The 21,036-nt window shown below is 42.5% G+C and overlaps 1 protein-coding gene across 3 annotated transcripts in view; it reads left to right on the top strand.

Moving 5' to 3' along the window:
• The first annotated feature begins 16,902 nt into the window (after positions 1 to 16,902).
• Positions 16,903 to 21,036, top strand: part of pde4d (phosphodiesterase 4D, cAMP-specific) — a 260,681-nt gene continuing 256,547 nt past the window's right edge. For all 3 annotated transcript variants that reach the window (XM_049577852.1, XM_049577850.1, XM_049577849.1), the window contains exon 1: positions 16,903 to 17,044. The gene's annotated coding sequence lies outside the window, so the exon portion shown is untranslated. The remainder of the gene's footprint in view (positions 17,045 to 21,036) is intronic.

Genomic DNA, 21,036 nt, shown 5'->3' with positions numbered 1-21,036 from the left:
GGCGGAGGCGGGCGGCGGGAGGTCCGAGACTTCCAGAGAGGGGAGAGGTAGAAACAAACAGCCAATGTGTGTCTATGTGTGTTATGTTCAGGTGTTGTCACGTAAATAACAGTCCCCAAGCAATAAACAGGACAGACAATAGGATTTTATTTATTTTTACACTCCATTTTCACTGAAAGCTGACCGAATCTGACCCGAGCCCGAATACAATTTATACATTTTTGACCGAACCCGGAACGACCTGTCAGGACCCATCGGGCTTGGATCGGGTAGCCACACTCTAGTGTGTGTATGTGTCCCCTATCTATAGGGGCCTATCTGAATTTCTGTCTTTGAGAGATATTATATTGTAATATAACTGAATTTTCTATCCATACATATAAACTTTAAATATATTAAAATTATAAGGCATCTTTGAGTAAACTGCGAGTATCATTTGAATGGGCTATTTCGTGGCTGGCCGAGTGTCCTCTTTTTTGGAAATCAAAATATGGTCACCCTACTTTACATCAAAATAAAGTTTCACTACATTGAAGCTATCACCAGGCTAAGCTACAAGAAGATGGCAGAAGAAGCTTTTTACTTTGTCAAATCAGTGTTATCTCAGGGATAAGAAAAACTGTAAGCCAAACAAATTGGCAGCAAAAAATGTTCAATTTAACTGTTACTATAAAATAACACACTTCAATTAAAACTTTCCTCTTTTATTTTTTTGTTTTGAAGACTTTGTAACATTTGAACATGTCCTCCAATAGAATGACATCATCAGTCAACCTACTGCGCTCTGTCTGTCTGTCTCTCCTCTTCCTAATTACTGCATTTCTCTGTCTTGGCCTCTGTCAGTCTGCTATCTGGCTATGTTAGGAATTCAAAAACAGCATTCCAAAAAACATTTTCAGCCACTACAATCATGATAAATAAGAGACAGTAATATAAACAATAAAAATCCATCCATCCATCCATTTTCATCCGCTTATCTGGAGCTGAGTCGCGGGGGCAGCAGGCCAAGCAAAGCATCCCAGACGTCCCTCTCCCCAGCAACACTGTCCAGCTCCTCCTGAAGGACCTCAAGGCGTTCCCAGGCCAGATGAGATACGTAATCCCTCCAGCATGTTCTGGGTCTGGGTCTGCCCCGGGGCCTCCTACCAGTGGGACGTGCCCCGAACACTTCTAAAGGGAGGCGCTTAAGAGGCATCCTGAACAGATGCCCGAACCTTCTCATCTGACCCTTTGCGACACGAAGGAGCAGCGGCTCTACTCCAAGCTCCCTCCAGATGTCTGAGCTCCTTACCCTATCTCTAAGGCTGAGCCTACGCTTCTATCTGCGATCTCATTCTTTTGGTCACTACCCAGAGCTCATGACCACACGTGAGGCCTATGAGGTCACCTCACCTCAACAATAAAACTAACAGGCCTAAATTGAAACTTTTTTTAAGGGATATTAGAACCTGAACATGTCCTACTGAGAAATGTAGTGAAGTTAGTAATGTCGCTACTTGTAGTGACGCTACCATCACACCAAACCACACTGCATTTGAAAAACCCAACAGCAATGTCTCTTTTCAGAAATCATGACCTGGTTACTTACTGCTCACAACAAGGTCTGTGGATTATCTTGAGTAACCAGGTCATAATATCCGGAAAGAGACATTGCTGTTGAGTTTTTCAAATGTACATTTTTGGTGCCTTGAGCACCACTATCATATGGGGGGGAATAGGGGACGCAAAGGAACTCTGCTGTTAATATCTTCAACAAGTAAGAGAAAATATATCTTGGTTTTAGGATGAGCTGTCCCTTTAAAGTGCAGTGTAATTTGATTTAAAGCCTTTTATCCGAGCGTCCTGACCAATAAAAACTAATTTTGCCAAATAAGATTTTTTTTTTTTTATGTCATCAAAAGTTTCTTGCTATGGGTTCTGACATGAACACAACATTTCCTGGCGAAGTTAGAGAAGTTTCACAGGAGTTTTTCTGTACTCATGTTTTTCTTGTTGCTTTTCTGTTTTAAGTGGGATCCAGCAGATATGGAGCACAGGATCATTTATGTAGAGTTGTGTTCCTAACAATCTGTTGAATAGGGTCTGAATCCAATTTTCACTCTCTTGCTTGTAGCTCTGTTTCGGTTTGGTTGTAAACTTTGTCTGTCTTTTGCGTGGTGCTGGGCAGGTAGCGTTCAGCAGGATTTGAGTGCTTTTTTGCTTAAAACAGCTGCAGTTAGATGTTGCTATGAGAACAGTGAGACTGAACGCAACCGTCAAGCTATGTGCTGTAAAACCAAAACAATTAACTCAAAGAGCTGAGGGATAATTATCTGTGTGTTCATAACTTTCTGCCTTTTATATAAACGCAGTCGATTGTTCCATTGTTAATATGAACATAATGATTAGATCTGCTTTGATGTTACAGAGAAATACTTTAGTTTTGAAACCAAATTTTCAGGTGCTTTGATAGTGACTCTCCATACTGGATGCCACAGTTGTCACACGTGACGTAAATATGAAATGAAATGCGTTGCTGCCTACCTCAATGGCAACTGTCAGAGGGACTCGTGAGGCAGAGTCACGGTGCACAGGAGGAGCTGATGGCAGATAAGAGAAAGAAGAAAAAAAGCTAGATGGTAATTGCTTTTGTGGACACTGTAATTCGCCAGATCACAATGCTTCCAGGCAGTGGCACCATCATCTGAGCATGTCTGTTTCCTTAACAGTACTTGTCGTGACACGTGACGACGATTCAGAAAAGTACATCCATGTGTCTCCTGATTTTCTGTCTTGCAGAGGGGGTGACAGCACCTTGGAAACTTTCCAGTGAAGGACAACAATGGACAAAGAGGAGTGCTGCTCAATGTATGGGGGAGAGGATGGGCGGCTGGACCGGAGAGCAGATCACAAAAACTATGACAGGATATAGAAAAGAGAGGAGGCAAAACATCCTCTGGTCCATTTCTGTAGATGTTATAAAGCTCTGTGATAAGAGAAGTGTAAATGTGTGGATAAATGCAGCGGCTGAACTCATGGAGGAGAATCGAATTTTGCTTGGTCTCATCTCTTGAACCTCTTAAATGGTGATTATGCAGGGTGAATTTTACCGGAGCTTTCAGTCAGCAAAGTGTTAGCCAGGTGGTCTATTAAGGCTTTGATATTAACAGAGCACGATACCGTGTGTGTGTGTGTGTGTGTGTGTGTGTGTGTGTGTGTACTGCTGAGTCCGTCGGCACAGAGCAGATGGCTCTCTGAGAATAATTGTTGGTATTTTAGATAATTGTGGTTATTTAGATGCCCTAATAATAACCTAATCTTCCTCTGTCCCTTTCTCTGTCTGTCTCTATCCTTCCTTTACGACCTTCTCAGCATTAAAAAAAGAAGAGTATGATTTGGCTTATTAAAAATATGAATAACAGACACCATAATTAGGGTGGCAGAAAAGTAATGTGCCGCTCTTAACAGAGTCTGCTTTCATTTGTTTAAATGTCCGTGTGAATAACTGATCTTATTAGAGTTTCTGAACTTGTGTTTTACTTGCAGTACATGCAGTATGGTTTTGACATCATTCACTTTCCATTATTGTCTTTACAATGTTTCCAGCTGCCTTGGTACCTATCCAGGTCCTTCGACCAAATATTCAAAAACAGCGGGATGTACATAAAATCAGAGGAGGGAGATATAGATTAAAATGATCTCAGAGGAAGATGAAAGATGGATGTGATCTGTTCCATCTAATGCAGTCCCCATACCTTGTTGTAGGTTCAAGTTTCAACCATCTGACTGTGATACATTTAACTGAAACTCCCAAAAGTATTTGTAAGAGATAGATTTTTCAGGAAATGCAATGGGGAGGACTACTTTTGGATCTCTGGGACGATGTCCTGGTGGAAAATTTCCTTCAGGGCATCTAACGTGTCCTTCCAGATATTACTTAACTTAGAGTGAGGCCTAAAAATATGTGAGTAGTTTCCATTTTGTGGTCCACAATTTCTCCAGTGCTTGTCTGAACTGGTTGTAGTCTACTTTGCTGTTATTTGCGGGGTCCAGAAGTATTTTGTTGACTTTCCGTTTGGACTCCCGTCAGATATTAGAGATGGTCATCAAATGTGCCTCTCTGCAAACGTCCTTCTGGGTATCTTTTACATATTCAAGTGTTGTGTGGGGTTACTGAGAGGGAAACTGAATAACCATTAACCTCCTGTGACCTTGCGTCCACATAACATTTTGGGATTGCTGCACCCAGAGTTGGGTATAACGTGTTACAAAGTAACACATTAGAGTACTTTGATTACTTTTTGCAGTAACGAGTAACCTAACGCGTTAGTTTGCTGTTTGAGTAATCAAATACTTAAGTACATTTTCAAACAAGACATCAGTTACTTCCGTTACTTTTAGAACGCTGGTCCTTCAGCTCCGAAACAACAACGGCTGTCGTTTGGTTCTAATAACGGAGATAACGTTAAACCTATCAGTCTGAAAGAAGCCACGGAGCTTGTGGCTCGCTACGTGGTCGGAGAAATGCTGCTGTTGTCTATGGTGGAGTCTAAATAGGTGGAGGAGGACTCGCTGACAGACATATTTCAGACTCAGGACTTGCATTATGCCTGGTACACGCTACACGCTGGTACTCACCAATTATCCCCGGTCGTCTTTCACGGCGTGTGTGATGTCATAGGGTTATTCTTGTTCTATTTTTATCACTTTCACTGTTATTTGAGTCACTGTGTCTGTTCATGTGCCAGCCGACATGTTGTTGTAGTCACCTAAAAGCGTCAGCAGGTGGCAGGAGCTACATTTGAAGCGCCATAAGTAAACTGTCAAGCTACTGTATCTTCCACAGGAAGTTCTGACAAATGTTTCACAATAAAAGCCTATTTAGAAAATGGAGGGATTCTCTAGCCGAGGTTATAAGGGGCTTTTAATTTGAATCAAGTGTTGAGTTTGAAATGACGGTGCTATATGTTAACTTTACAAAGACAGCAGAGCGGATAAAAAGTAATAATAATATAATAAAATAATATATAAACACACAGAGGGATTAATAAATAACGGACCGTCTATAATGTAGTCTGTTTCAAATGAAGCTGGGAGCCTCTGCAGTTGTGGTGAGTAAAAGCCCCGCCGCTATTTGTTAATGTTATTACTTTATGTCCAACCGTGAGGATGTACCCAGATGTACCATTGTTTGCTAGCTTGATGCTAATGACAGTAACTGACAAAGTGCCTCTGCTGTTTCACACCATCATTTCCCCCTTTTACTCTGTGTGGTAACATCCCTAGAGGAAATATTAAAAACGCTGGGGTGTTGTTGTCATACAGTTGTCTACGGCAGCAGATTGTTCTATGTTTCTACTGGTCAAAGTGACGGCTGTGATGGGAGAACTGGATCTCAGTGAAGGGTGAAGTGGTCCATAACTTTAATTTTGGAGACAAAATAATGTAGGCTTAGCGCCCTGTGGTCCATTGCCCAATAGGAAATGTAGAATACTCAAAAGTACTTTAAAAGTGCTTGAGTTACTTTTCTCAGGGAACGTTGGAAGTACTTTTAAAGTAATTGAGTTACTTTACTCAGGGAGTAACGCAGTAAAGTAACTTGTTACTTTTTTAAAAAGTAACGCAGTGATGTACTTTGATTACTTTTAAAGTAACCCTTACCCAACACTGGCTGCACCTCATACTTTATTCTGCTTAGCTTAGACCTGTTGCCATCATTTGTGGAAACTTTCATGTGCTATCTAGTGGCAGCTAGAGCACAATACAACAATCAATGTGAAGACAAGATGGCTGCCATCTCTGCCAAGTCAGTCTACAGCCGATCCCAATACAAAAGTAAACAAGGTACAAAACCTGATCAAATCTTATGATTGAATTTTTTTGAAATTGAAATTATTTTTTCTAATAATGTTTTTACTTTTATTTGGTATAAAATTTGACCAATTTTAGCAATAGTAATAAGCTAGAACGCTGTTAATTAGAAAGTACTCGATTGAGGACATTGGGACAGGCCGATTAGGCATGACAGACTGTTCCTACAAAATGAACATAAGGCTTTTATATGTTGTGCAAAAGTCCCATGGATGGAAAGGAGGAGTCAATGTTGCTAGGCGGAATACAACACAGCCCCTGCAGACCAGACCAGGAAACCCCGCCTACTAATGGAGTGACACCTGTAGTCACTTGTCTGATTTGTTTGTCTTCCTCTGCTACGTGGATGTGTGGCTGTTCAGCAGCATTGCCATATGTGAATGCCTACCCCCAAAAAGATGTTAACTGCATCAGACGCCTCAACCTGAGGTACTTCCTCTCAACACAGGTGCTTTAAGTCTCCACCGTACTCTGTAACTGGAGTGATATCTAAAGGGGTACTCAGCCAGCCAAAGCAGTAACCAGGAGGTAACCTTCCTTCTGTTATATGTTGTATTATTTGCAGTTTTCTTTTGCACAGCCATGTTCAGGCATTGACATGAACAGTTTTGAGCAGTTTAAGAATTGAAACCTCCAGTCCTAAGATACAAAACATTGTACAAATGTTGCATTGTTTAAACTTTTGTTTTTGCACAGCAATTTTCAGGCATTGAAATAAAGAGTTTTATACTTTATTTGTTTTACACACTTGTGACGATCAAAAATAAACCCAATCGCCCCATATGATCACTGTTTTTTTCAAAAACTGCTCACTGTTCAAAGACAATGCTTAGTTTTCTATACCTATGAGGTTGTACTTATCCCAAATAGCAAGGAGAAATTAAAAGTGCATGACAAACAAAAGCTCATGTCTCAGGAGATTAGAAATTATTTTACTAACCTCATTTCCAATTTCAAGTTCTGTGAGGAGCTCTTCTTTTGGAGTGAGCTATTTCAAATTTGCTGTCCAATATGTCTTGTAGGAAAATATCTTCGCTGTAAATATCTAAAAGAATTCATCTTATTTGTTCAAATGACTAAAGCTCCCCATTGTGAAGAGTTTGACGCAAATCTCTGATTCAACTTTTACAAGCTTATTTAAAGTGCATAATCTGGTAGTTTTTTCACTGGTCGTGCAGAGCAGATCTAGATTTCAGTGACAGGACCACATGAGAGAGAACACTCTTTGGTAATGTTAAGGGCTGAAACAATGATAAAAAATCTGAGAATGAAAGAAAGTTCATTAGGATTTGTGAAACCCTCACAATCAAGAATTTTAAAACATTTTAACAAACAGTTGCATTTGGTTTGCATTCAGCTCTGCAGCCTTTCATGTGCTCCTGCACCTGTACACCTCTAGATGCATGATTTTAACTGTGTATTTGTCCCTTTGGGCTTTTTTGCAGAGCACAGAGTCCCCACACCTCACATCATGAAGAACAGAACTTCCCCCCTCAGTGACTGTTACTGTCAACAGCTTTTGCAGTGACTCTGGGTGCACAGCAGTGGAACAAAATACAGGATGTTTTCCAGGTACTTATCTACCCCGCTGCAGTATATTATTTGTCCCAAAGCCAACTTATTGATCACCATCTTGTCTTCCAATAAGGCCTCAGCAGAGTGAGTCTGGTCTGCTGTGTGTGTCGGCTGCAACCTCTGTGGCTGTAAGCTGTCATATCTGCTTAAGAACGGGCAGCAAAGAAAGGCTATTTATGTTGCCCGCTTACAGATTCTTCATATGTTTCAGGAATTTACAGCCTTGCATCCTTCAGGGTTTACAGATTAAAGACTAAACTATTCCCCTTTGCGCTGACAAATTACAGATGTAAAATTGTATTCATTTTTCCTCTGTTTACCCAGTGTATGATGTCTTGGTGCAGCACTACAAAAGAGGAACAAAGCGTACACCCTTTGCATAGTATTAGCATAACCCTTCCACTCCTGTGAGTTTGAAGAGCCTTGGGGCTAGACAGCTTTGTACAGTAACACTCTGCTTGCTTGCTTTGCTGAATCCCAGGCTGCGTGCCTGTTTGCCTGGCGGCTCCCGGAGGGCCTGCCGACTCTGCTGCCTGTATTTCTGTCTGCCTGTCTTCCCTCTCGCTCACTTGTCCTCCAGTCATAAAACTGAATTCAGATATTCATGACAAAGTGACACCCTTAGGAAAAGTTTGACATTTCAGGTTAATGCTTATTTACTTGGCCGCCAAGAGTTAGATGAGGAGATTAATATCTGTATGTTGAATATAAAGCTGGAGCCAGAAGACTGTTAGCAAGTACAAAACATCTGCCAACAGCATCCTTGAACCTCACATTTTAACAGATCATTGTTTAATCTGTACAAAACCCAAAGAACAAAATTACAAGTTGCATATTTTAAGCAAATTAATTCATATATTCTTTTTAGCCTGGCAACCTCACAGTGATGAAGAAACTCCAGGAAGTCACTGCTCCTGGCTGAGAGATAGTCTGGCACTTAACATCCAGTAAAGCCTTTTTTTAAGATTATCTTTTTTCCCTTTAGTAGGGAAATAGACAGCTATAGATATACAGGAAATGTGGGAGAGAGGGGGAAATGACAAACAGCAAAAGGCTGCAGGCTGGAATTGAACCCAAGCCGCTGCAAAGCCCTCAGCTTATTTCAATCAGGAGAGACTCGTTCTGAGAGACAAGAATATTTATTTACATGTGCACATAATTATGAGAAATGTGAAAAGTCCTTGGTGATTAGACCCCATCGTGATTGCATCTATTCCAGGAGGGTGGTAAAGATGTAGTAGATTAGGGATCCTCCCCTGTGGAGTCTAGATGCTTGTGGTGGTGATGAAATGAGATAAGGAGGGAGCTGAGGACCTGCATATGAAGAGGAGTGGACTTTTGATGAGCTTGTCCTGGGCTCTGGTTAAGGTGGCTGGAAGTGAATAGGGTGGAGCCGACAACTGAGAGGAGCAGAGAGGAGAACGGATTTAAAGTTTGGCAGCAGCAACATGAATGGCTGACGGAGACTGTGGCAAAGTTTGATTGGCTAACCAGGAGAGGGAACATAGTCAGCAGATCGGTGGAAGTGAGGGGAGTGGGAGAGAGAGAGAGAATTGTGAGTGGATATAGCATAAATAAAGTCTTCATGATTGAACTTACGCTGAGCTACATGTGGGGTGCACACTCCCCTGTTTAGCTGGAGGTCACCCCACAGTGAAGCCAATTAAACTAATGAGATATAATGTGTTCATTTGTGCTGTAGAGGTGCAGGTAGGCAGATTTTTACATTTGGACAGAGCTAAATGAGACCCAATCAGGAAACAAACATGGGTGTCCGGTTATAGTTTTCAAAAGTCTCAGTTTCCGCCCCCTAAGTGTGGTTTCTCTGGGCAGGTGTGAACACAGCAATTGCACTCGGGTGCACACCAAAACAACCGAACCGAGACCTTCTTGAAGAGGTGGTCTCGGCCTGGATACAAACGAACTCTGGTGCGGTTCGTTTGTTGTGAGAATGTGTTCCAACCTCAATCTGAACCAACTGCAGTAACACAACACACTGTTTGGGTTAAACATGAGCATGTTACAGTCCTGGAGGATTATTAATGTGCACCTCCTCCTGTACTGCCTTAATATGCACATTCAGCACATCCAATGCATCAAAACATTGTTTTCTAGTTGGAGCCGCACCTCGTTTTCAAACTGCATGGTTTGCCTAAGGTAACCAATGCAAGCAATATAGTCCATGATGACCGGCGCTAAAATAAACCTGCGTATTTGTCCCTCCATTGTGACATTAGAAAGTGTCACATTTATCTTGCAAGTGTGCTCTTCTTCAACGTTTTGTTTACTTCTTGGATTTTTCCTGCATGGAAAGTCTGACCAATCAAAAGCAGCGTTATCGTACAAAGCATTTGATCTGGTCCGCTTGTAAATGCTGCCATGAGAACATGAACCAAACTCTTTATGCAACTGTGTAACAAAATGAGTCCCTGATTCAGACCAAAGCAAGACAACTCTAGGTCTGAAATAGGGTGACCATATTTTGATTTCCAAAAAAGAGGACACTCGGCCGGCCACGACATAGCTTACTTAAATGATAGCCTACTCACAGTTTGCTCAAAGATGCCTTATAATTTTAATATATTTAAAGTTTATATGTATGGATAGAAAATTCAGTTATATTACAAAATAATATCTCTCAAAGACAGAAATTCAGATAGGCCCCTATAGATAGGGGACACATACACACACTAGAGTGTGGTGATCTGAGCCCGATGGTACCCGACGGGTCGGCCGGGTTTGGTCAGAAATGTAGCTATAAATTGTATTCGGGCTCGGGTCGGATTCGGTCAGCTTTCAGTGAAAATGTAGTGTAAAAATAAATAAAATCCTATTGTCTGTCCTGTTTATTGCTTGGGCACTGTTATTTACGTGACAACACCTGAACATAACACACACAGACACATTGGCTGTTTGTTTCAACCTCTCCCCTCTCTGGAAGTCTCGGACCTCCCGCCTCCGCCTTGATTAAACACTGAAAATAAAAGAGGGAGCCAGGTTTTTCCTATTTTATCTTATTTTGTTATATTTCTCCCTCTCCTCTCGCTAGAAGCGTCGGACCTCCCGCCTCCTGCTTCCGTCTCAAATACGGAGGTCTCCCTCTCCGCAGCTGAGCACCCACGGCGCACGCCCGGCCCGTTAAATAGCCTGTAACCGTAACAACTATGTGACACAAACTCAGTGCTTTGGTCATTAAATAATGTCGGGCTCTGGGGCGTCGGTGGCTTGGTGGTGGAGCGGGTGCCCCATGTGTGGGGCTGTTGCCGCAGCGGCCCGAGTTCGGGTCCGGCCTGTGGCCCTTTGCTGCATGTCACTCCCTCTCTCTCTCCCCCTTTCACGCTTGTCTGTCCTATCAAATAAAGGCTAAAAATGCCCAAAAAATATCTTTAAAAAAATAATGTTGGGCTCGGTTCGGGTTCGGACAGAAATATGCTGCCCGTGCCGCACTCTAACACACACACACAAACACACGGAAAACCAGACATTATCATCAGTTTATAAAAACCCCCTGGACGGGACGTGAAAAGTGGACATGTCCGGGCAAAAGAGGACGTTTGGTCAGCCTATCTGAAAGCACCCTAAAACACAGCCCATTTTAGGTGTTCCGAAACACCAAAGTAGTGTGGAAGCTAGGCATGAACATAGCAATAGTGTCTTGTTTTTAAGACGAAAACATATTACCGTGGATCTAGCTTAACTCTCGACACGAAAGCAAATGAGCATGTTTTCCTAAACTTTGAACTACTCCTTTAACTGCTGAATCTTTCTCTGTTTTATCTTAAACCAACGCAATTAGAAATGAAGATTGCTGTAACAACAGCATTTCTGTCTTGCTCTGGAGATGGATGAGTCGGCAGAAAAGATGATTCAAATAATGTCACTATTATTCACTGTGTAAAAAATGTCTGGCTGTTACAGCTGCTCTTGCTCCCAGTCAATATTTGGATGAGGAGAGAGGTACATTACCTTCAGTGTGTGCTTATATGAGCGAGTCTCTTCACTCTGAGAGCAATGGGAACATTACCTCAAAATGTGTTCTCAGAAATGCTCAAAAGTAACAACAACAACAGCACAGTCACATTCGCTGGATGCTGTGTCCCATTATCTCATCTCTTTGTCTGTTTTTGTGAGGTTTTATGGACTCCCTGAGCTCTGTTCTTTCTCATTATTGTAATTCCTGTTTGCCATGATTTTTAGTTTAACAGCCTGAACATGTACAGAGTGTTGGAGAACGTACAGCCACAGGATTCAGCGGTACAAATACCATGTGAGTAATATGATGTTTTGAGCTGTTTGTCTGGATGAGAGCCCTGAGCTGAACATGTTCCAGACATGTAAGAACGGACGGGAGGCAGATTTGGCAACAGTTGTCCAGAGGGGCCTCTCATAAGGTGCACGCTTTATTTGATTTGATTTAATTACTCCTGATGTTTACCATACATAGTGTTGATACATATGTAGGTACTGCTTTGCACTCTGTGTTACCCCCGAGCTGTTCATGGGTCAGAGCTGCTATAATCGTCAAGTCTTTGTGACCTGAGGAGATCCACATGTGCACTGACTGAATTGAACTCACTTTGACCTGCAGTCCTTTTCAATTTAAGGGAGCGCTCCAACAGTTTAATGCTGGGAAACTTGCAAGAGACTTTTGAAAACAGTATTGCTGAAAGCGATGAAGCAGATGCAGCGATATCCCAAACATTTAGTCTCTTGGGTCAAGCTGCAAAACGGTTGAATCATACATCTCCCATAATATAATAGTGAACTCTGTCTTTTAATTGGACTCTTCCTGTCTCATAACAAGGCTATCAAATGAAGGCTGGGACATGGTGGCATATCACATGATAAAATGGGGGCACAGCACATGGGCAGTACAAGCTGGCCTGCACTTACTGAAAGGCTCAATAGCTGGCACACATAGAACATGGGGATGATTGATTTGTCCGCAGAATATGGGTGAGAGTTACAATTCTGAAAACATCCTCAATAAAAGACAAAAAACAAATGCTTTTTTTGAAAATGTTCTATTGTATATCAGCCACCAACCATTTGAGCATACCCAAAAATTTCTGTCACGCCAGGCACACCCAAAGAGCACTTCATCTTAAGCACTGTCTGCTGTAACCAATATCATGTCAAAGACCATGTTCAAGCCTTCATTTAAAGGTCAAGACACCAAACCAACATCAAAGAACTGGTGGTGACAGAGGCCAACTGTTGCGTCGCCTCACGTTGCATGTGTCTCGGCCAAAAAGTTGCACTTGAACACACCAAAAAGAGCACAGCCAGCTGAGGGAGTAATTTTCCATACCAGCAGGAGGCGGTAGTCTGTATTTGTCATTCAAAAAAGGAAAGCAGAAAACTGATAGGACACAAGACGGTAGTTAGCCAGCTAGCACATTAACAACACAACCCGATGTGAAGAATTCTCAATCATCCAGGTCATGGTAACCTTAGGTGCTATATCAATGGCAATTGGGCTTGCTTGCGTTGCTTGAAGACGTTTCACCTTTCATCCAAGAAGCTTCTTCAGTTCTAAATGACTGATGCGGAGTTGCAGGCTTTAAACTCTGTGTGGGTGTGAACTCTTACAGAATCATTGAGGTCACATGTGAGTCAAAGAAGAAGCTTCTTGGATGAGAGGCGAAATGGCTTCAAGAAACGCAAGCAAGTCCAATTGCCTATGATATAGCACTTAAGGTAACCAGATGTTGAAGAACAAAGGACATTTACTTTGTGCCACTGAACAATAACACAGACAATTACAAACCATCTCTGCTAAAGAGCTCAACGGCGAGAAAAATAATCTTACCTTCATACAGCAAGTGCTTTTCGATCTCACGCCCTCTTGACTTCAGCCATTTGTTTGCTTCCCTCACGTCTGTTTCTCTCTTGTGCACTGTCAATCAGAGTGATTTTACTCACCAACAGGCTCTGCTCGCTCCAACACCATTTCAGCACTCTGAATCAGCTGTAAAAGCTGACAAGGGCCAACCAGTGCCAGCACTGTGAGACACTGCAAAAACTAAGGTGACAGACATTCACCGACGACCCAACATTAACCAAGAGCTGATCGTTGGCTTTGTGTTAGGGCCCCAATGGCCTTGACTGGTGAAAGCCCACATCTTTCAATGTGTATGCCCTCAGTTTTAAAAACAGGAGGTTTTCTGGTTTCAATTAAGAGTCTTAAAGCTGTTGAGATAAAACTGATGAAATCATAATGACATCACCAGAGTCATTTTAAGACTAGTTACTTCAGACTGACACAAGTTGTTATACAACTGTTACAAAAACATCTTTGCCCAAGGTCTACGTGATAGCATTTTTCTGCAGATTTAATCCGCATTTCCTCTTAGGAAGACTGCAGGTAAAATGCTGAATAGAAAAGTGGACCTTGAGTTGAAGGTTCAGTGTGTAACATTTATGGGAATTTAGTGGCATCTTGCAGTGAGGATTGCAGAATGCAACCAGCTGAATATTCTCCCAGTTAGAATTCCTTCAGTGTTCGTTATTCAGGAGGTTTTTACTGGGAGCAAAATTGTCCGCAGAGATCTCTTCCTCTCTAAAACAAATGGACCGGGTGGTTAAAACTGGTAAAAACACTGAAAAAAGCAGTTTCATGTTACAAATCAGTATTTTTCCTACGCTGGTCGCAAGTTGCAGACAGGTTGCTATCCCAGCACCTGCTAATGTGTGCTCACCTTTTTTCTGATTTCGACATTTAGGAGGTTTTTACTGTCAGACAAATTATCCACAGAGGTCTGCTCCCCTCCAAAACAAACAAACCCAGTGATTCAAACCGGTAAAATCACTGAATAAAGCAGTTTTACGATAAAAAAATTTGTTTTTCCAATGCTCTTGTCACAGAAAGGCTGCGAAATGCGAATGGCCCTATCTAGAGCCAGTAGTTTCTCTAATCTGGGCTACTGTAAAAACATGGCAGGCGATCTTCATGAATGAGGACCAGCTCCCTTTCATTCTTGGGTAACGAAAACAGAATATTTTAGGTGGTTATACGCTTAAGAAAACTTACTTATATTCAATTTCTGCATATATATCCTCCTAAATCCTACACACTGAGCCTTGAAAGCAAAAGTCTGCATTTTGGACACCCTTATTTGCTTTCTGGCAGAGAGTTAGCTGAAAGGAACAATACCATGTTCATGTCCTTCCAGCTTCTGTCAGCAGCCAGTTACCTTTGCTTAATGCAAAGATTGGAACCAGGGGTAAACGTTAGCCTGGCTCTATCAAATAGTAAGGACATCCGCCTACCTGCACGTCTAAGGCTCAACACAATACAATTACATTGCATCTGTGTACCAATGAGCTGTGTCTACTCCGCTCTTGAAAGAGCACACACCTCACGCATACACATCATCATGGCATCGCCATTATTGTCCAAACAAAACGTGCACACAAAGCCTTGCGCACAATAATGTTTATCTCAGATCCTTATCCAGGTGTTCTCGATAACCAGGCAGCAGCTCAAAGTCCTGCCTGACGAAATTCACCTCTTGACTGAGGTGAGAATCTCTCTTGACCAAACACCACAGCTCCAGTCGCTCCGGGGCAAAGAGAAAGGTGTCTGAGCGCGTGTGAATGTGTGCGTCAGCTTGTGTCACTGATAGCTTGGGAGCCTAAATAAACATGACAGAGCAGATGTCCATTGGCTCTGCAACACAAGCCATATCTGTCTTGTTAATGTGCTCTAACATACAAAGAACATTTGCAATTCATGTCTGTCTCAGGGTGCGCTGTATTCCCCGTGGTCGTTGGAGCAAGAGGGAGAGTCACATCACCTCTGGGATCTGCAAGTGCATCTGTGAGTGTGCTTCTTAGTTAAATATGTCAAAACAGATTCTGTCTTTATTTTTCAATGTGACACAGTCTTTCTTTCTGAGGTATTTTCTTCTATTTTCTTGAAAGTCGGAGATGGATTTAATTTGAGGATTCATTAACCTGTTTTTGGGCATTTCCAAAAGGAATCCCCAATTGTCTCTTATGTAATGTGAGCTGATATTAAAGGCATAGTTCAACATTTGGGAAATTTACTTCTTTGCATAAATTAAGGGTGCTTTCAGACCTAGAGTTGTCTTGCTTTGGTTTGAATCAGGGACTAATTTTGTTACACAGTTGCATAATTGCCTAGAGTTGGTTCGTGTTCTCATGGCAGCATTTACAAGCGGACCAGATCAAATGCCTTGCGCGCGAAAGCTGCTCTTGATTGGTCAGAATTTCCATGTGGGAAAAATCCAGGAAGTAAACAAAACACACCACAAAAGGAACTGCATCAGAGTTTGTTTGTAACCAAACTGAGACCACGTCTTCAAGAAGGTGTTGGTCTGGTTGTTTTGGTGCGCATCCAAGCGTGATCGCTGTGTTCACACCTGCCCAAACGAACCGCACTCAGGGGGCAAACGAACTTAATTTCGACTGAACCGAACCACACGGGGCAGGTGTGAAAGCACCCTAAAAAGATCAATGCCACTCGGTATAAGATGGAGCCTGTTAGCACGTCTTAGCGTAAAGAGTGGAACTGGGGACAGTACTAGCCTGGCTCTGTCCAAAGGTAACAAATCCACCCACCAGCAAAGACACGACTTTCGGAAGTCACTGCTCCACACCAAGAAATAGTCTTGCACAAAACCCTCCATAAAACCCACAACTTGTTGTTTTTAAAGAAATAATCTGTTAAGTGGTGAGTCTTAAGCAGTGCTGGTAGGCGGATTTTGCTTCCCTCAAACAGAGGCAAGGTAGATTTTTCCTGTCTTAATGCTAAGCTAAGCTAACCTGGCTATGTGAGTAATCTCATTGGGAAAGAAAGGCAATACATGTATTTCAAAAATGTTGAACTCTTCCTTTAATGTTACTGACATGGGCAAAACTGGGCCATCCATGACGAATCCACTCCACAGCCAAGTCAGGGAAAAGAACACAAGTTTATGATTTCAAACCACAGCAAAACGTATTAATTAACTTTTTGGAGAAAAACTCCTGCTACAATAAACATTTACTGAAGATGTCTTGTGATGCTGTGTAACTGGGTTATAATGGATCTGTGGCAACCATCAGCAGATGACGCAACAATTTCCAGAGTTGTCTCTTCTTTCTCTGTCTGACGTTTCTCTTTCCTCATGGAAATGTTTTCACAAATGCTCAATTCTAATCCCCCCATTCTGTAAATACTCTATCAGTTCTTCACACTCTGTCACACTCTTCTCACTTGCACTCCCTTTCATAACCCCTTCCCTCTCCTCTCCTCTCCTCTCCTCTCCTTTTGAGTTTGTCCACAACCATGGGAACTTCCAGCACCAGGAGGAGGGGGTGGGGGGGTGGGTGGCCGGCCGGAGCATGAGGGGCACGTGATTGGCCAAGAGGCAGGAACCACTCTGACATGATTGGCTGTGAGCCTGGGAGCTGTGAGCGCAGTTCCCTCCTTATTCCAGAGAGCATCAGTGAGCAGCGGAGTGGGACTTGCTGTGTTAGAGATGCACACCAGATACTTTTGTTTGTTTTGGTTTCTCTGATAGGGACTCTCAGAGAGCAAGCAGGAGACACTGTGCGGTAGCCAGGAGTGGATAAATAACCTCTTTCTGGAACTTTCTCAAAAAGACATAAAGTAAGTTTTTAAATTACCATATTTTCATATCTGTCATTGCTTTAGTGATAACTGTAACTGTAGTTCAGCAGCTCTTCTTGCTATGGACTAACTATTGAAGCAAAAGTGACATCACATAAAAAGTGACACATCGGTCAGTGTGATGACATTAGCACAAAATCTGATACAATAACAAATGTACACATGATTACATTATCATATCATAAACTCTTAATCATAGTTCATACTCTGAAATTAGAAGTGTGTGTGCATGTGTGTGCATGTGCTATATGCATGAGTGTTTGTGTTTTTGCACAGGCATGCACTGGATCTCTGAGAGTATGTACTTGCATGCTGTGTCTTTGAAGGATGTAGCCTTGTGCTTTAGGCAGGGGACGGTGCAGTGCAGACTTCACGGTGAGCAGCCTCATCTGCAAACTTGTCACCGCAATGCTTCGCATTGACAGAGGAGCTCAAGGACTCCCCTCCCAAAATCTCCTGGTGTGACTTTCAGGCTGCAGGGTGGTGGTGGCGGTAGCCAGCTATAAATAGGCCTGCTCCAAATTGTGCTGCAGTCACACATAAATTCAGAGGGAACAAGAAATGACAGAGTCATTGTTGTATCCGAGTCAGGAGCACTTTGATCCTCTCAGCTACTACAAAAAATATAATTTGACTCCAGTATAAACACACAGTATAACCTAATAGAGTGAGAAAGAAGGGAAACACAGATACACAGAGATGGACAGCAGAGGAAGAGAGAGGATGATAGCATGTGTCTGTCAGCGTGTGTGTTTGGGTGGAAGTGTGAACATGTGTCAGAGTTTTCCTTGTTAAACTGCCACATGTGGCAGAGCAGTACTCAGCAACTTCCCTCAGCTCCCTTTAAGGTTATCACCTCTGCTGCTCAGTCAAAGAACAACTCCCTTTATTACCACAGAATAACTTATCTCTTGCTAAACAAAGCAGTTTGCCATAACATAAGGCGGGGGACTTTGCAAATGTTGTGCTCCATATAAGGAGTGTATTCTTGTCTTGTTACGATGTATACTCACATGTGAAAACACAGGAAGGGTGAGTTTTAAAAGTTACATCATATCATTACACATAAATTAGACCCAGGAGGATTCAACGTTGAGCCAGCTGACCCGCTGACAAACATATGGACCTGTTTATGTTTCACATCTCAGCGCCTTCTCAAAGATGGAGACCAAGACTCAAATGCTGTTGTTAAGAATTTTGTTTCATGGTAGCTCTTCAGTCCACATTTCCCCTTGTTTTACTCAGTTTGAAGCCATCTAAAGACAAAAGTTAAAAGTTGTGCTCATGACATCAACTCATATCCAAACTGGCTGCTGTCTCCTGTCCTTTGTTGCTTCAAAGCAGAGGACTCAGCCTGCTGTTTCTAATATCTACCTGTCAGTCAGCGGGCTTGTCTCAGAGCTCCTTTATTGCAGTGTAGAACACAGGCAGCCTTGTGTTGTACCTGACCTCTACTATGCAAATATATATTGTCAGATTGCCAGCCAGCGCTGCACTCCACCTCCGAGTGGATGAGTCCGCGAGATGAGAGCGAAACACTGGGCCCATTGTTTCACCTGTGCATCACCTGAGTGCTGAGATAGGGGCTGTCGTCACAGGCTAAGACTTTGACTGATATGACAGGGGTGGCGGCACTCTCTTCCTCAGTGCTAGTTCTGTGATGAAGCATCTACTGTGCAGAGATCAGACCAAGTCAGATGATGCGGAATAATGGATGGCCGCACTGACTCGACAGTGACTTTAAAAACCAAACAGCATCAGAGGATACTATTATGGAGCGCCTGTTAAATTTTTATTCCTAACCTCTGTTTGTTTTCTTGTTGTTATGTTGCCCTCGGTCTCTTTTCTGAATGAGTGTTGCTGCTTGCCAGTGTGAGTGAATGGGAGCACAGAGTAATGAGCTTGGCTCGATGTACTGAGTGTGTGTGTGTGTATGTGTATGTGTGTGTGTGTGTGTGTGTGTGTGTGTGTGTGTACTGTACAGGGACAAAAAGCACCTGCGCTGCTCCTGATGTCTTGGTTTTCTGAAGAGGGATCTTTGCAGCTGTGTGTGTATGCACTGTACGTGCACAAATCCTCCTCTGGCTTCTGCGATGATGATCGTCTGTAGGACCTGAATTTAAAGGGATACATTGCTGATTTTCAACCAGTTTTTGGATCATACCAATCGGAGTAGCATGTGTAAATGAACCATGCTCAACTACCCTCCCTATTAGCAGCACCCAGATCTCCCTGCTCATCTCCCAGCTCAACAGGAAGTGGGAGCCATACTGTTTCCTGTATTGTAAAAATGGAGCTGAAAAAGATAGCTTACTGTTAAACTATAATTCGAGATAATTTGTTAACAGCCAGCCACCATATTACTCCCCGCAACCATAGACTGTCAAAAAAAAGATGGACATGGCTACCGTAAAGTCACCCATTGGTTTGTGGACTCCCATCGTGAAGCCTCAAGTTTGGCATTTTAGCCATCGCCATCTTCAAGATCAAGATTTTTGGAGGCAGGAGTGATTCAGTTTGGACGAGAGGGTGAAGCTGTGGAGGAGTGGATCTGACTTATAGACTGTGGTGACATCTCACAGACGGCATGTCACTCAAGCAGCCAAGCCCTTAATTATATGTAACTTTAAGCCCTGATAAAATGTAAATGGGTGAATTATATGAAAATTACCCCCGTACAGTTGTCGTGAAGGGGAAAACCACCTATCGAGAGTGAAAACTGTTTTGTACTAGACTATAAACATGTTTATTTTGGCGGTAAGGTTTGGTGTTTAAACACGACCATCTATGGGGATTGACTCGCTCTTGGAACCAGCCTCAAGTGGCCATTTATGGAACTACAGTTTTTGGTGCTTTGGCGTTGGCTTCATTTTTTAGCCCTGAAGGTTGCTGTTTGGTCAAAACAGCCAAGCTCACATTACGTCACCCACCAGGGGGAGCATTTATCGGTCTGCTGTGCCGCAGTGAATTCTGGTAGCTGTAGGTTTTCTACCCCCTGAGCAAAAACACATGTCACAGCCCAGTCCAGTTTTATGAAAAGACTGTCTTTCCAGCAGTGAAATACGTCTTTAAAGTGACAGTGTAGACTCGAGTGTTTATCAGACTTTGTTGTATTCACACGGCTCTGTTAGCCGCAGCTATGAGTGATATAGTGAGTGATGTAGCTTTTATGATTTTCCAGGGGTGAAGAGTCAGGGGTCAAGCAACAGTGGAGGAGTGCTATGTTTGGTGCCAACAAAGTCAAATGTCAGAGGTTTCCCTGAGCCACTCATGGCATTTTAGAAGTGGGAGTTAATGGAAAATTATATAATTTGCTTCCCAAAGCATATTCATTACTGTAATAAAGCCAGTGTTTGTTTTCCTCAGTTTTTCTGGCAAGGCACAGTATGCAAAAGTCCTCTAAGGCTCTTGTGCAGAGGCAGTACGCATACATACACACAGACATGCACACACAAACACATATAAGCAAACTACATGCCAAAAGCATTAAAGCGTCTTTTATTGGAAACTATATTCCCATAACAATGAGCAGGAAAGTCTGTGTGTAGTCAGGGCTTTTAGAGGCCATTCTGGGACCTTGTTCGTCTATCAAGCTTCAATAACATTTACTGGGCGGGTTGATTGATTGTAAAAGTCCAGTCCTTTTAAAGCGAGGCTTGTAAGGTATTACTTTTACATGTGTTTTTAAGTGACAGGAAATAGGTTTTTGGAATCAAGAATGGCATGTTGCTTAGGTAAAAGATGTTCCTTGCCTCCAGATGTTTGGCCATGTTGTCGTGAACCCTGTGACGAATGTGCTGTTTGATATTAAATCCAAGGTTTTTGACTTTTGAACCTTTTAATGGAGTCTGTTCCCCTTGCACGCCCTTAAAAGGCAGCACCATATGCATGCCTTGAGATCATCCCATGACACATAATGACTTACACAGGCATGTCTAAAACAGCATACAGGAAAGGATACAAGGAGATAA

The sequence above is a fragment of the Epinephelus fuscoguttatus genome, linkage group LG6 (genome assembly GCF_011397635.1).
Source record: "Epinephelus fuscoguttatus linkage group LG6, E.fuscoguttatus.final_Chr_v1".
Classification (NCBI taxonomy): domain Eukaryota; kingdom Metazoa; phylum Chordata; class Actinopteri; order Perciformes; family Serranidae; genus Epinephelus; species Epinephelus fuscoguttatus.
Note: the sequence above shows the minus strand (reverse complement) of the source record. Positions and strands in the feature narration are given on the sequence as shown.